The sequence below is a fragment of the Schistocerca gregaria genome, chromosome 2 (genome assembly GCF_023897955.1).
Source record: "Schistocerca gregaria isolate iqSchGreg1 chromosome 2, iqSchGreg1.2, whole genome shotgun sequence".
In the NCBI taxonomy this organism is placed as follows: Eukaryota; Metazoa; Arthropoda; class Insecta; order Orthoptera; family Acrididae; genus Schistocerca; species Schistocerca gregaria.
This window is the reverse complement of record NC_064921.1, coordinates 765,736,047-765,748,672: the sequence shown is the minus strand read 5'-3', so window position 1 is coordinate 765,748,672 and position 12,626 is coordinate 765,736,047. Positions and strand designations below refer to the sequence as shown.

Here is a 12,626-nt window from a genome sequence, read left to right as displayed (position 1 = left end):
GTGAGAAACTGCTACAAGTATATTGGAGGTAACGACAATCTACACAAAAAAGGAATATGTACGTCGTATCTAGTTTCATAACATATTTGAATGCAAACGAAGAAATAGTCTTCATTCTCCTCACTTAGTTACAAAATAATAAAAAAATGGTTCAAATGGCTCTGAGCACTACGGGACTCAACTTCTGAGGTCATTAGTCCCCTAGAACTTAGAACTAGTTAAACTTAACTAACCTAAGGACATCATACACATCCATACCCGAGGCAGGATTGGAACCTGCGACCGTAGCGGTCGCGCGGTTCGAGACTGAATCGCCTAGAACCACTCGGCCACTCTGGCCGGCCATTAGGCTTTTATTGGCTCTTTGGAAACCCCTTCCAAAACCGAGGTGCGATGTAACTCTGAGAGCGCCAAGCATTACCTCGCTCCTAAGAGCCCTTCATTCATAGAAGCTTAAAGTTAATTCTCTCCAACGCAACATCACAGAACCAGGAATTTTGATGGAATTGGCGTAGGTGAGCGAATTTTTATACCCCAAATCCCGCTTTTTCCTAACAAATTACCGTTTCGCTTTAAACATACAGAATTCCCTGTGGTCTTTGGTTATGCCATGACCATAATCAAAATACTCTGCCCGATGCTGCTTGTTACATATATCGACCTTAGTGTCAGTAGCCGGCTGTGAGTGGTATCTCCCGTGTTAGTGAAGCAAATTGGTTCTTCATTCATGTCTCCAGTCATAAGACTCGGAATAAGTCAAGTCTATAGCGGAGTGTCCGGTTACATGAAACTTCTGGACAGATTAAAACTGTGTGCCGGACCGAGACTCCAAATCAGGACCTTTGCCTTTCGCGGGCAAGTTCCCTACTGACTGAGCTACCCAAGCACGATTCACGAGCCGTCCTCACGGCTTCAATTCTGCCAGTATCTCGTCTCCTACCTTCCAAACCTCGCAGAAGCTCTCCTCCGAACCTTGCAGAACCAGCGCTCCTGGAAGAGAGACATAGCTTAGCGGAGACACAGCTTAGTCACAGCCTGGGGGATGTTTCCAAAAATGAGGTTTTCACTCTACAGCGGAGTGTGTGCTTATATGAAACTTCCTGGCACATTAAAACTATGTACCGGACCGAGACTCGAACTCGGGACCTTTGACTTTAGCAGACAAGTGCTCTACCGGGTCAAGTATAAATTCCATACAAATGGAGTCTTGGACACAGCTGAAAATAAATACCGAGGCAACACCAGGTTTTTCAGCTAGTATACAACATAACCTATGAATGTTTGTTACTATAATTAAGTCTTTACCCTTAACCACACAGTAATGGGAAAGTCATATTTCAAAACACTGAACAGCAACTGATAAAGTAATTTATTACCTACTACAGGTTTCATACTCCTGATATTTCAAGGTGTTGTAAAATTATTTATAACAGCTTACATGACAACGTTCTTACTTCGGTAACAAATAAAATGAAAACCATCCTACAAAAAATGTACATCATAACATATTTATTCAAACCTGGTTTTATTTATTGGTATAGGTCAAGTTAGTTCTTTTTAAAACTATTCACTGGCTTTTTATTTTCTTCAGCATATGTGGACTATTTGTATGGCGAAATAAAAGTGTAGTTCTTGTCTACCAAATGTGTTTAGTTTATTTATTTACGATGTATCGTCGGTGGCTTTTAGCGCATTTTTTTATAATTCAAATGTGTTCCAGGTACATGACAACGTAATTTAAACAGTTCTACAGACCGGAGATTATTGTTTACGTCCTTTAATGCCCTATAATCGATTTAGAAACAACATTTCTCACTCACGTGTACTTCGAATTTATGACCGTTACTCTTTTGACTTTCGACTTGATGCGAGCTCTTCTTAACATTTAAAGGAACTCCTAAGGGTAATCCTATGAAGTTCAGTATGACCTAACACGACCACTTGCACGCGAATTAAAAATGTCTCTAGTACGTCTACATGCGCGTGTTTTGTTCCTGTAGTTTTGCCAACTAACCCAGTGTACTCCCTTCTCGTCTTTTGTTCGTCTTGCGGTGGCTAACCGCATTTCGGTTTTGTATGTTTATTCCGAGTACGCATGTGTAATCCGTTCCTTTTCTTTTCTTCTTTTTTTTTTTTTTTTTTTTGGGATGAAGGGTGGGGTAGGAACTCGGAACGAAAAACTTATTAACGAAAGTGTAATTTGTGAAATATCAAAAGAGTTTATGACTGGACTGAGAACATATTGTTAAGTACAACGGACGATGTTACCTGAGATGGAAAGTTGTCGACAGATGTGAAGTAAACTGTAGGAGAGCCCCAGGGAAGGGTGTTCATGCTGCGTGTTAATGACCAGGAAGTCAAAACTACTAGTATCTTCAAGGGTTTTACAGGTGATGAAGTTATCTGTAAAGAAATTTGTACCCGAAATGAGCTACACAAATATTCAGTCAGATCTCGATAGATTTTTCAGATTGGTACAAAAATTGGCAACTTGTTTTAAATGCTCAGAAACGTAAACCTGTGCACTTCACAAAACGCAAAAGCGTACTAATCTACGACTACAACATTACAGTGACACAGTTTCAGTCGTTCAAGTCACCCAAATGCTTGGAAGTAACAAATTATGAGAGTATGAAATGGATTGATGACATAGGCCTAATCGTAGATAACGCAGTTAGTAGACTTCAGTTCATTGTGTGATACGGAAAAAGTACTGTCTGCAAAGGAGACTGCTTACAAAACAGTAGCGCGACCCATCCTAGAATCTAGTTAAGTGTGTGGGACTCACACTGAACAACAAAGAACGGTAGAACGGATATGGAAAGGTTGAAGCACCGGTTAGCATCATGAAAATGCTGGAAAACTTGACTGGAGAACACTAAGACTGACGGCAACTGTTCGACGAAATCTTACATCTAAAGTGAGATGTGTAGGTATCCCCGGTAATTATCGTTCCCATAGCAACCGCTAAAACAATATTAGGACAGAATGAAATTTTCACTCTACAGCGGAGTGTGCGCTGATATGAAACTTCCTGGCAGATTAAAACTGTGTGCCGAAACGAGACTCGAACTCGGGACCTTTGCCTTTCGCGGGCAAGTGCTCTACCAACTGAGCTTCCCAAGCACGACTCACGCCCCGTCCACACAGCTTTACTTCTGCCAGTACCTCGTGTCCTAGCTTCCAAACGGGGCGTGAGTCGTGCTTGGGAAGCTCAGTTAGTAGAGCACGTGCCCGCGAAAGGCAAAGGTCCCGAGTTAGAGTCTCGGTCCGGCACACAGTTTTAATCTGCCAGGAAGTTTCAATATTAGAACACTTGTAGAACGCGAAGAAGCGTTCAAGCTTTCATGCTTTCCGTTCTCCATATGAGAAAGAAAAGGGAGAAAATATAATGCAATACAATGGGAATTGCTCTTTGCCACAAACTTCACAGTTGTTTTCAGGGTATGGATGTTGATACTGATCTAGAGGGAAGATATTGTAGGGATGAAACATGTTGATTTTATTCTTGTTTTGTAATATTAACGGGAAAATATTCTTAGGGTTTTTCAATATACAATTTTATTTTTGAGCAGACAGTGGTGTTCCCATTGGATCTGGTCACCATAATTTCACTGAAATGTATTGTTTCATTTCAGTCTTTTATGGCAGTTTGACTGCGAGAAGTTTCAAAGAAACGACATAAGGCGAAGGACAGAAAGCGTTGACTGACACCTCAGACAATGGTTCCTGCTAAGGTGCCATTAACAAGAAAGTTGTCTCAGGGAATAGAGTGACGTCGCATTTCACGCCAAGACAAAAAGACCGTCTAGTTCGTGTTTGACAATTCGACACTTCGTGCCTTGCATTCTGAGAAGAGTAATTAGAATGTCTCTTAGGGTAAGAGCAAGTGCGGTCTCTGTGGTCGTTCTGAATGTCGTAAACGTGTGCCGCACCTAGTTTTACTGCAAGCCGGCTGTTAATCGTCATTACGTAATCATGACTGTAGATTGTATGCAAAACCACTATGATAAATAAGTAAAAAGTGTGACTTGTGCTTTTGCCTTACGGCGTTCCAGAATAGCAAATTTAGTTCCCATGCCATCTAATGACCGAGACGCATGTACTTTAAGAAATCAAAGCAAACTTCAGGCTCATGTCCTAGAAAGTTCAGTACTGATTGTCGCTTGAGTATTCTATCCCTGGTAAACTTGCTCCTGCCCTCATCAGCAACGGGGGACGGCAAGAGGGACAGTAAACCCACAAGTCCAACTACCATTTACGAAACAGTGTTATTTTACAAATGTGTTACTGTGTTAACTATTTGACTTTGAGCATGTAAGCGAGAATAGTTTAGAAAAGTTTAGAAATTATATTTAAAGCTCCGATTATCTACCATATTATTGGTAATATGCGCTTCGTTTTGAGCAAAGCTAGTTTTTTACGAAGCTCAATGTTTATGACATCAAATGTTATGAACCATGTGTCGCACAATGTTATAATTTGCAGGTAAATTCAGTGCTACATGTGGACACTGTCTGCACAATGTGTCACGAATACGGTTAGCAATAAAAAAGAAATAAATTCAAGCGTCATGCCCGATGCGTCAGTTTTACTGCATAAAAAGCGAATATGTTTTTAAGCAACAAACTCTATTCCTTTCATTATTTTGTGGCTTGTGTCAGTGCGAAAAAGAATCTTAAAAGTGTGAAATTGTGTCAACGTGTGTTGCAAGTCATTAAGTGCTCTCATTGTCGAATACTGGACGAATAAACTCTGGTTATTTGCGCGAGATGAGCTACGCTGCTTCGACACAAATAATGTAGGAAATTCGTAACACACATGTTGACTTTAATGGACTCTACGAGGGCGTTTAAAAAAGTAATATGCCACTGTTTTCTTAGCCAATTTCAGTTGAAAAAATGCGGAATTTGTTGTGGGACATCGTGGAGTATTCCCGCTTCAGTCCATACAGTTTCATGAAGCTCGGACAGGTGGCGACGCTATACGCAGTCCTCGAAATGGCGTCGGTAACGCAGGTAAGTTCCAAGCAGAAAGCTGTCATTGAGTTTCTTTTGGCGGAAAACCAGAGCTTCGCAGATATTCATATGCACATATAGAATGTCTACGGACACCTGGCAGTGAACAAACGGTGAGTCGCTAGGCGAAGCGTCTGCCATCATCACGAAAACGTCGCCCAAACCTGTTCGATCTCCGGCCGCTCATAGGTGTCACTCCTGCAATGGTGGAACGTGCGGACACTCTCCATCAAGGCGGTCGACGGATCATAAACACCTCGCTGCTCAGCCGGGCGTTCGCACCCGAGATGACCTAAGAAACCTTCATAGGACTGTTCTTCCACATCCACCCTACAACCGTTGCTCCACATCTTCCAACTTCCATCTGTTTGGCCCATTGAAGGATGCACTCCTGGATCCGACGTCGACCAGTAAAGTAGTATCATGCGGGCATGATGGACCTCCCAAGTAAGGCGGTGTAAGGTCGTCGCCTTGAACTAAGATTATGTTGAAAATTAGGGTTTTGCAGCCAAAAAAATGGGAAATAATATGGTGTTTTGAAATCTTGAATAAAACCAAAAACCAACCTGAAAAATGTGTCGCATTACTTATTGTGCCCCCCCCCCCCCCCTCCCGTGTTTACCGACCTGTTTCAGTTCAGGACCATGTTCACGGTAGTCAAATACGCAATTATAAAACTAACATAACGTCGTACTTTTTCGAAACTCCCATAAACTGCATTAAAGCCAGCATTTGTTTTATGCATTTGCTACGTTATACATGTATGCTTGTATCTGCCTGGAGACGATTTATCATACACATACTTTATAGCTGTAATACTTGACTTACACGTAATACTTGACTTACACATAAGATTATACGTCTTATTGAATAGATTATGATAGCATTTTAACTTCGATCAACAAATACGCGAAATAACGAAAACCTAATTTTTGTTGCCCCTGCAAGCCGCTGGGTAGGAAACCTGCAACTGGGTGCTGTTTCCGTGACCACCGATAGTGTCTTAGTAATACGGATTCTTAACCTGTGTCACACGGAGTAAGATTTTCTGTAAAGTTCGCCTATTTGCTCGCGCCACTGATTGGTAAATTTAGAAAACTTCATACCTTTTCGGATGGTAGATCCGCTGCTAATGCCCTCGTAAAATTGGTTGAATGCTACCTGCACTGGTTAGTAAGGAATCCTGTTGATCTATGACGTCACATCCTGCAAGCCGGGGACACGTTCTAGTGCTGCTCGGTCGGAGGTTAATCTGACTGTGCATTTTACCTGCCGCATATGGCTCAACAGTGCAGGAGAGGAAGCAGTATTGCTTTACTGATTTATGTGATGCGTGTGAGGCAGTGTCGTGCTTACTTGCTGATAATACTCTCTTTTTATCACAAAAACATCTGGAGTTGAAACAGATAATTTTACCAGCAACCAGCTTGCCGCAGACTTCATGGAATGTGACAGCTTCGGCAGGCGAGCTAGCCGACAATTAGGTGCGCCATATATCAAACTTAGCTGACAAGGGGCCAACTGCAGAAGTTTGTTCTTCATATTCAGTGGCAGGAAAGGGTCACCCGAGAGCGATCATACCACCGACATATACACAGATTACAAACGTCAGAGTTTCATGCGAGGCCATATGACGTAGTCGGAACCAAGAAGCACAGTGACTCTACAGAGTAAGCCCATCTGAAATAACATGCCACGATGCATGTAGAACAAGTGGTTCGAAAAGCACATGAAGCAATGAATTTATCCTGACGATTCGTTACACTTCACGACAGTGTTGAGGTCTTCTGTAAGCATGTAAAATAAAATGTGGCTTTTGTATGTATTCACGACACAGTGGCCTTAAGATGCTAAGTTTCTTGTCCACATGCGACACATCGCTGGAGGCCGAAATAATTCAGCAACGCAGTTCCACCTTCCATGGCGTCACAACTATGACACACTGTCTCGGTGGCCCCTCCAATGTGATGTCCGAGCTTGTTGGCCCTTTGTCGTAGATTTCCTGATCTTTTACTGAAAAAATCTTCGATGCTTTCAAGTGGTCCAATCAATCTCTGCTGACTCTTCAGAGGTTATTCAGCAACCATGAATGGGAATGATTGTCCTATGTTTCAGCGAGCTGTGGAGCCCAAGCTACAACTCATCGCCTCGCCGTCGTCCTTGCCAAAGGAGATGGTACATCACTTTAGGGGCATGTTTCTGATCCAGTTACCAATTACTACTCACAGTCACCAGAAACAATTATTGTACGCTTTTTTTTATTAGAGTTCTGTAATCTGATGGGTATGTAGGAAACTTCTTAGACTCTTACAGTAAATGACTCTCCAGGCATCCTGTCGGATCTGTTGAATTTAAGGTCTCATCACATTATGGGCGCAATTTCTCCACGCAGCTAGCAAGGACAATAAACAGGGGACATGTCTATACCAGTGCATGAAGTCTATGCGAATTTCAGTCCGCGTACTCAGATGAACAGTAACCATGACCCGCAGAAAGGCGTGTAAACAGTACATACAGACGTCACCTATTCAGAGACGACGAGAAGTTGGGCTCAAAGAAGACTGATGGTGTACTCGGCGAATCGCTCGACATTTAAATACAGGCGATGCCACTTCAGAAATCGCTCTGAGCACTATGGGACTTAACTTCTGAGGTCATCAGTCCCCTAGACTTAGAACTACTTAAACCTAACTAACCTAAGGACATCATACACATCCATGTCCGAGCCAGGATTCGAACCTGCGACAGTAGCAGCAGCACGGTTTCGGACTGAAGTTCCCAGAACCGCTGGGCCACAATGCAGGTGCGATGCCACTATTCGACGATGGTGGCAGGACTGGGTGAACCATGGCCGAATACAGTGCCAAGGAGGAAACACTCAGAAAACAAGATTCATCATTATCATCGATCCGAGGCGCAACCACAGGGTCCATTAACAGGCGGCTCAGACTAAGAGGACTGTGTTTACGGCGCTCCTTGCGCCGTCTACCGTTGATCTCTGTACAGGAACAAGCCCGTTTGTAGTCGTGAAGGGCACATTAGGGCCGGAATCTCACTGAATGCAGTAGAATTATCATCAGCGATGAGTCCCACTTCGAACTGAGCCCCAGTGACGAACGAAGAGTTTACGGAGACGCCTCGGACAGCGGTGGGATAACAATCTGACTGTCGCCCCCCATACTGCCCGAAAACCACCTTGGGATTTTGACGATCCGCCGTGCCATTTGGACAGAATTTGGCACAACGTCCTCCAGGACGACATCCAACAGCTCTGCCAAGAACTGATTGCGTACGAGCCAAAGGTGGATGAAAGTGTTTTTGACTTGCTCAATTTGTGAAGTTTGTTGTCTTGAATAAATCATCCAATTTCTCTGAAACTGTAATCGTTTGGTTGTCTGTACATATGAATCGCACCTAACGATTTTCATCCAGTTTGGATAATTCCTTCGTGGTACATCGTTTTTTGTGTGTCTTAAGGTGTATTTAAAGTGACAGAGGGACTTTAGGCGGCCCACCTCTTTCTTCTTGTTGTTGTTGTGGTCTTCAGTCCTGAGAATGGTTTGATGCAGCTCTCCATGCTACTCTATCCTGTGCTAGCTTCTTCATCTCCCAGTACCTATTGCAACCTACATCCTTCTGGATCTGCTTAGTGTATTCATCTCTTGGTCTCCCTCTACGATTTTTACCCTCCACGCTGCCCTCCAATGCTAACTTTGTGTTCCCTTGATGCCACAGAACATGCCCTACCAACCGGTCCCTTCTTGTTGTCAAGTTCTGCCACAAACTCTCCTTCTCCCCAATTCTATTCAATACCTCCTCATTAGTTACGTGATCTACCCATTTAGTCTTCAGCATTCTTCTGTAGCACCACATTTCAAAATCTTCTATTCTCTTCTTGTCCAAACGAGTTATCGTCCATGTTTCACTTCCATACATGGCTACACTCCATACAAATACTTTCAGAAACGAGTTCCTGCCACTTAAATCTATACTCGATGTTAACAAATTTCTCTTCTTTAGGAACGCTCTCCTTGCCATTGCCAGTCTACATCTTATATCCTCTCTACTTCGACCATCATCAGTTATTTTGCTCCCCAAATAGCAAAATTTCTTTACTACATTAAGTGTCTCATTTCCTAATCTAATTCCCTCAGCATCAACCGACTTAATTCGACTACATTCCATTATCCTCGTTTTGCTTTTGTTGATGTTCATCTTATATCCTCCTTTCAAGATACTGTTCATTCCGTTCAACTGCTCTTGCAAGTCCTTTGATGTCTCTCACAGAATTACAATGTCATTGGCGAACCTCAACGTTTTTATTTCTTCTACATGGACTTTAATACCTACTCCGAATTTTTATTTTGTTTCCTTTACTACTTGCTCAATATACAGATTGAATAAGATCGGGGAAAGGCTACAACCCTGTATCACTCCCTTCCCAACCACTGCTTCCCTTTCATGTCCCTAGACTCTTATAAATGCCATCTGGTTTCTGTACAAATTGCAAATAGCCTTTCACTCCCTGTATTTTACCCCTGCCACCTTTAGAATTTGAAAAAGAGTATTCCAGTCAACATTGTCAAAAGCATTCTCTAAGTCTACAAATGCTAGAAACGTAGGTTTGCCTTTCCTTAATCTATTTTCTAAGATAAGTCGTAGGGTCAGTTTTGCCTCACGTGTTCCAACATTTCTGTGGAATCCAAACTGATATTCGCCGAGGTCGGCTTCTACCAGTTTTTCCACTCGTCTGTAAAGAATTCGCGTTAGTATTTTGCAGTTGTGACTTATTAAACTGATAGTTCGGTAATTTTCACATCTGTCAACACCTGCTTTCTTTGGGATTGGAATTATTATATTCTTCTTAAAGTCTGAGGGTATTGTCCTTAGGTTAGTTAGGTTTAATTAGTTCTACGTTCTAGGGTGACTGATGACCTGAGAAGTTAAGTCGCATAGCGCTCAGAGCCGTTTCAACCATTTGAAACTGTAATCGTTTGTTTGTCTGTACATATGAATCGCCCCTACCGATTTCCATCCAGTTTAGATAATTCCTTCGTGGTACGTCCTTTTTTGTGTGTATTAAGGTGTATTTAAAGTGAAATAGGAACTTTAAATGGGCTACCTCTTTCTTCTGACACGTATTATACCTCTCAAATTAGTCTGTTTACATTTGGATGTCTTACATGCGTCACAAGAACTGCTAATCACCAAAGCAATGACCAGAATTACGTCAGAACTCAGTGCATGTTCCCAAGATAAGCAAGATACATGGCGCTTGTTCTTGAGGTTCATCTCGGAGCGAAAAACTGGAGGCGAGCGGACCGCAAAGTCGTTAGAGGAACTCGCGATATGTCAGAGTAAATTATAATTAATAATGGGCTGTCATTAATATTTAATTGCGCTTGCTTTAACCACGACGTAGATATGCAAGGTACGCACAGTTAAGCAATTCCGCTCACCCATTTCTTGGTTATTTCGGTGTGTAATGAATTTACTATCTCGAACATGATATTCTGCACGGATTCGTGCTCGTACTTTAGTCACGCGATCATTAGTTTTTCTCCGCGCAAAAATGGAGGAGAAGCAGGTTTGCCAGAATGACGACATACGTGAAAATCAGTGCAACGATAAACGAGTAAATCAACGTTCACATGTAGACGTTGGATCTGAAGAGCGGTAATTATACGTGGCTAACCGCGTGAGAGCAAGACACGTCTTACACTTAGCATCTGATTAGGGCAGTAACTAGAACCGCACGAAAAAAATATTACGAAAATTTTTCATCAGTATCTGTAGTTCATTAATGCAGCGTATGTTCCATCTACCAGATTTTATTTATTTATTTTTTTAATGCAACGATCGTACTTGAATTTATTACAACCTACTCACAAACAGGTGTTAATAAAATTGACCTTACGTACCAGGTTCTAAGTGTTTGCCGGACTGGAACTCCAGTCCTGGTATCTACCTTTAGTGAGCTGTGACTGTCCGAATTTCTCATCCCACTACGCTTTGAGAGTTGGACGAGTGGCAAGTAGTGAAATTCTCAGTCGACTTGGGTTCGAAATGTGTCTGGGATAGAATACGACATGCTTTTTCACCTTTTCGCAACTGATCAGTCTGGTTAATGCTCGTTGTTAAACGCTTGGAAAGAACTAGAGAATATCGTTAAAATACAGGTGAAGAGCAAAAATAAAGTAACACAGCATGAGATTTAACAACGCACAGCTGCCTCTGTTACTCTTCTTCAGTATGCGAAAACAAAAAGTAATAAGTGCGCACTAATGTGCTTTTACGCTCTATTAATTCCATTTAGCACAGTAAATAATGTGAGTTATGTTGAACGTAGAACATTATTTGTCAGGTTAATTAGCAAGGTATGGCACTCTGCACACTTTAATAAGTTTATTGTCCCTGGTAAGACACATTTCATCCAATGTTTATGTAATTCTCTCTTTATTTTCTCAGAAAAAGCCTGTTTGACGATATAAGATTCTCTGCCTTTTGATGACTGGGTGTTGTGTGATGTCCTTAGGTTAGTTAGGTTTACGTAGTTCTAAATTCTAGGGGACTGATGACCGTAGATGTTAATTCCCATAGTGCTCAGAGCCATTTGAACCAATATAAGAACTAAAACCTCCTATATTTTCCCGCTCTTTTCTGTGTTAAAGTTTCAACGTTTATCAGCACTTTTGACAATCTGATATTACAATATTTGACGCACACAGTCATGAGGCTTTCTATAATTTGGGTATAGTCAGCATGTAAATACATAAAAACGGCCACAAAAAACCTGTAGGGCAATGGTGTTTACCGCACTTCTAAAATGGTGTCATTTTTATTAAAGTTTTGAGTGCACGAACAATAGTAATTCCCATAGTGACTTTTATCGCAGTAGACTCAGTTTTTTTTCTTTTTTCTCCAACTACTACTTACTAAAAGTGGCATTTCAGTACTGTCTTAAATCTTCGGTAAAATGAAAAATACTTTCGAATTTTATTTTGTTTGTATATATTATCAGGTTCAAAATTTCTGATTTAATGACATTATATTTGGTGATTTTTTAAACACGACTGAAAGAGACATTTAAGGCAATTAAATTTCCTCGATGCTCAACAGAATAACCGAATGGTTACGGGATGGAGAGACTGCAAAACTGAGTTTGGGATTCGTCAGAGCACCCTCCCCCAGTCCAAGTAAATATTTCTGGAAATGTGGCATCCCCAGTAACGAACATTCAAGAGTTGTTTGATGACCGCTAGTTCAGCGAAAATTACGGTAACTAATTCTATAGGCGTTTCTAGAAGGTGCCTTGCTGTTCCCGTGTATACACGGACTCAAATTCAGTTCCTAGCGTATTAGTTTATACTTTCCGCAATTTCCCTAAATCACTTCCTCCGTAAAGGAATAAATCTGATGTCGCCACGATGTTAAATTCTAATAGTCCTTTCATTTCATGGGCCATGGAACGTTTCCGAATTCACCGGCGTGTCAGTAGGTACTAACGCGATAGATAAATGCCGTCCGACGACATAGATATTTTGACAACTGATGTGACTCAAGGGTTAAAATGTTTCCTCCTGTCTGGGTATAGTAGACAATGTTCGC

General features: G+C 41.7%; 1 protein-coding gene across 3 annotated transcripts in view; it reads right to left on the bottom strand.

Moving 5' to 3' along the window:
* The window catches only part of LOC126334988 (uncharacterized), an 854,692-nt gene that overhangs the window by 374,619 nt on the left and 467,447 nt on the right, over positions 1-12,626 (bottom strand). The gene's annotated exons all lie outside the window — the stretch shown is intronic.